The sequence below is a fragment of the Poecilia formosa genome, unplaced genomic scaffold, assembly GCF_000485575.1.
Source record: "Poecilia formosa unplaced genomic scaffold, Poecilia_formosa-5.1.2 Scaffold11, whole genome shotgun sequence".
NCBI classification, from domain to species: domain Eukaryota; kingdom Metazoa; phylum Chordata; class Actinopteri; order Cyprinodontiformes; family Poeciliidae; genus Poecilia; species Poecilia formosa.
The window spans coordinates 141,218-145,495 of record NW_006799950.1 but is presented as its reverse complement, the minus strand read 5'-3'; positions in this window follow the sequence as shown (position 1 = coordinate 145,495).

Below are 4,278 nucleotides of genomic sequence, written 5' to 3'. Positions count from 1 at the left end.
ATAAGGTGGCAGCCCATGGAGAGGATTATTATCACAGATCAAGTCATTAACTAGAAAATTGTTTGAGGAGAGATCTGATGTTGAATAAACCGCTTTTCTTTGTTTTATTTTTCTGTTCAGTCACATTTATGTTTATGAGAACTGAAGACGTTTGATGAAATGTCTGAATTATTAGAGAAAACTTTGTTTTTCACACCTTCATATAAGCAACTTCCTGTTGCAGTCTGATTCTAGTTCTGGTCAAGGGGAAGTGGTGAAGCTCAGACTAATCTGGGTTCAGATATGATGAAGCTCGACTTTGCGCTGCTCGGTGAGTCCTGCACTCCTCCGACGTTTTACAAGCTTCTGGTTCTGGTTCTGGTCCTGGTTCTACCAGCAGTAACAGCCCTACCTCCTCCTGTTTCAGGTCTGGGAGTTCTGCTGATTCTGATCTTTGTACTTGGATTCACAGGTCAGTCTTTGGAGGTAAAGCTTCCTCTGGTTCTTCAGCGACTCGGCTGAAACCTTTACTTGTTCTGATCTAGTTTGTCTGCTGTTTGGTTCTGATCCAGTGGGTCATTGCGTCACTCCGTTTTCTCTGAGCCGGGCTCTGGTCCAGCTGCTGATCCTCATCCCGTTCTTCCTTTCCACCTTAAGGATGGTGGAGCTCCTTAAAGACATGATGCCAGGTGAGAAGCGGACTGAACTCAGGTTAGCAGTAGAACCTCAACATGCAGACAGGGAGCGGTCCAAAACATGATCCAGTTCTGATCCAATAACTTCAGCTCAAGCAGTTAAAGTCTCGTCTTATTCAGAGATAACGTTGGCTCTGTCCGGATCTTGGGTTTTTCTGGGTTTCTGTTCACTTGTTCTGAGTTCTAGTTATTTTGATTCAATCTGCTTTTTTCGATCCATGTTGGTCTAGGTCCATTATGCCCATTATTTATTCCTCCTGTCATTCTCTATTTGTTAGATTTATTGTCCCAGTTGCTCATTTACTCTCCCTCGCCCCCGGTGCTATTCTCTCTCACTCTCTCTCCCCCATATGTGGATTTAGGAGGGTGTAGGCCTCTAGAGTTGAGCCAAGATGCAGGCCCTACTTAATCTTGGTTATTAAGTAACCAAGATTACTTAATCTTGGTTACAAGATTACTTGGTTACAAGATTACTTAATCTTGGTTACTTAAGTAACCAAGATTACTTAATCTTGGTTACTTAAGTAAATAACCAAGATTACTTAATCTTGGTTATTAAGTAACCAAGATTACTTAATCTTGGTTATTAAGTAACCAAGATTACTTAATCTTGGTTATTTAGTAACCAAGATTACTTAATCTTGGTTATTTAGTAACCAAGATTACTTAATCTTGGTAATTAAGTAACCAAGATTACTTAATCTTGGTAATTAAGTAACCAAGATTACTTAATCTTGGTTACAGTTGCACATTAACATGCACACACACACACACACACACACATACACACGCACACAACCACACATATATACAGACCCGATTTCCTTCCTTTTGGGTAGTTGGCACTTGGCTGTGACTTACTTGTGATCCTATCCACCAGCTTATTTACTTACAAAGTCACAAAAATCTATAGCTAAACTGAGCTAAGCTAAACTGCGCTAAGCTAAACTAAGCTAAGCTAAAACTAAACTAAGCTAAACTAAGCTAAGCTAATTCTAAGCTAAACTAATACCTGCAGGTTTTGATTCGACCGGAGCCGTGACCGCCTCCCTGCCTGCTGACCCGGATCAGGGATCTGATGAGGACTATGAGAACATCAATAATGATGTCACCACAGTGCATAACCTCTGACCTTTATAGGCCGATGACCCCTCCAGGTCTCAGGAGCAGCACTGCTGATGTCTTCACATCCTGGCGTTTTATTACCCAGAATCCCTCAGCAGTGAGAGAACAAGTTTCTGCTGCTTTATTCTGTAGCGACGTCCNCCTTATTTACCTGCAAAGTCACAAAAGTCAGCCACTGTCCACCATGAGAGAGGGCTGATGGACAGTCCCACCCACCAGGTCATCTCCCTATGCAAGTTTTACAACAGTAAACCCATGATTGACTACTTAGTGACTTTTTTCACTATATTTTGAACACACACACACACGCACACGCACACACACACACAAAGATTTTAAAGATTGGTAATCAGCCAGAAAATTGCAGTCGGTGCACTGCTGCTTTCTTTTTAAATTGCGATCTGTCTGTAGAACAGTTGATTACTGTAATAAATGTAAAGACCATTATTACAAACTAAATATATTTAGTAGTTATTAAATAAATACTTGAACATCTTGTGGTAGGAAGACTTCTGGATCTAAGTTGGCAGCAATCGCTTCAGAGTGTCTGATCAGAACACCTATTAGACGTTTATGAACGCACACAGTCATTCGGCTGCTTCTTTGCTGCCTTTTTTTCTCTCTGTGGGGTTACCCAGCTGCACACCTGTGTTGCATCCAGGGTGCACAGGAAATCTCCTACACAACCATACCCTTTTGTACATCTTGAATATGTCTACAGTACATTCCGAAGAAAGAAAAACTTGACAATGTTCTCTATCCATCCTCTACTGTATTTATTTACCTTCTTCATTTGTCTCTGTTCCTCTTTCCATTTTTATCAACTGAAAATTTTTCTGTAATTAACAGGTTTATAATTACCAAGCTCAGACAGTCAGGGTGCGTATTTCCCCTTTGACAGCCAAACCTCGTCAAAACTTTTATTCGGTTTAGCCGCGTGTCAGGGCTGGGCAGGACGCACTTGAGCTATTTTGTACAGTGGGCCCTTCGCCATATGATTCGGACAGTTCCTCCCACTGCTGCTAGCTGGAGGCTAAAGCTAGTTTCGCTTTTTTAACTTCGCGTTGAGCGCGCACGAGCAGAGCAGTCGCATTACTTTTCTGTGACTTTCGCTGTTTTCTTGCTCTTTCAATCGTTCTGTTGCGTTGCATCGTTGAACATACAAAACAGATGGAGGATAAATCAGCCTGTGTTTGGATGTACTCACCACTTGGAGCTGGCTTTCAAAGCGCGTTCTGGAGACATTTAATTTGTTTTGTAAAACTGTTGCGATGCTTTAAAATTAATATCATATCGGATATTTTCTTCATCACCTCTCAGTCGCACACTTATTTTTCTTTCGTTCCTGCGCTTCGCTGTCATTTATTCTGTTGTCCGCCATCATGTGAGAAATCTCTCCCTGATGCTCCGCCCCAATGTGAAAGAAGCATCCAACTTGGACCAATAATAATCGAGCATTCATGATGGACGTTTGCGAGAACAAATCAGACATTTTTTTCCAGCAGCACCACCAAAATCCTCTTAGCCAGTGATAAAATTAAGGCATTCTGACCTTATTTATTCACAAAACTACAAAGCATCTTTCGGAGCCCCCAAAACGCCGGGGCCCTTGGCTGGAGCCCCGGTAGGCCCGTTCTAAAATCCGGGCTTACCTGTAACCTGTCAGCCAATCAGCCCTGGGCTTTTATCCTGGCATTCACCCTCGCAGTATTTAACCTCCAGCCTTTCACTCACTCCTCCCTGGTTCCTCCCGTTATATTCTGCAGCTTCCTATCACCTATTACCAGTTCTCCGTTTGTATTCATCCCAGTTATTGTAATTAGTTTAGGACTTTAAAATTAAAGTCCAGCTTTAATTTTCAAGAGTATCAAGAGTCCGGCTTGCATTCTGGTCCAGCATTCATCTAGAAAACGAAATCATGAAACCCTAACAGAACCTCATGAACGGACTGGTACCGGTCCGAAACGTTTCAGAAGGAAATGCTTTTAGATTTAGACGTCCCGAGCTCTCCTGAGTATAACTCTTCCTCAAAATGAAGAAATGTTCTTCATTTTGATCAATGGATGAAGGATTGAATTCCTGAATTATATTATTGTTCTTTACTATTTAAACTAATCTAAGCTAAACTAAACTAATACCTGCAGGTTTTGATTTGACCGGAGCTGTGACCACCTCCCTGCCTGCTGACCCGGATCAGGGAACTGATGAGGACTATGAGAACATCATTGATGATGTCACCACAGTGCATAACCTCTGACCTTTATAGGCCGATGACTCCTCCAGATCTCAGGAGCAACACTGCTGATGTCTTCACATCCTGGCATTTTATTACCCAGAATCCCTCAGCAGTGAGAGAACAAGTTTCTGCTGCTTTATTCTGTAGCGACGTCCAGGTTCTGTAACTGCTCAGTCCATTGGATCAGAACCAGAACTCCAAATTAACCCGTCAATAACTCACTGTCTCAATGCCACAATAAAG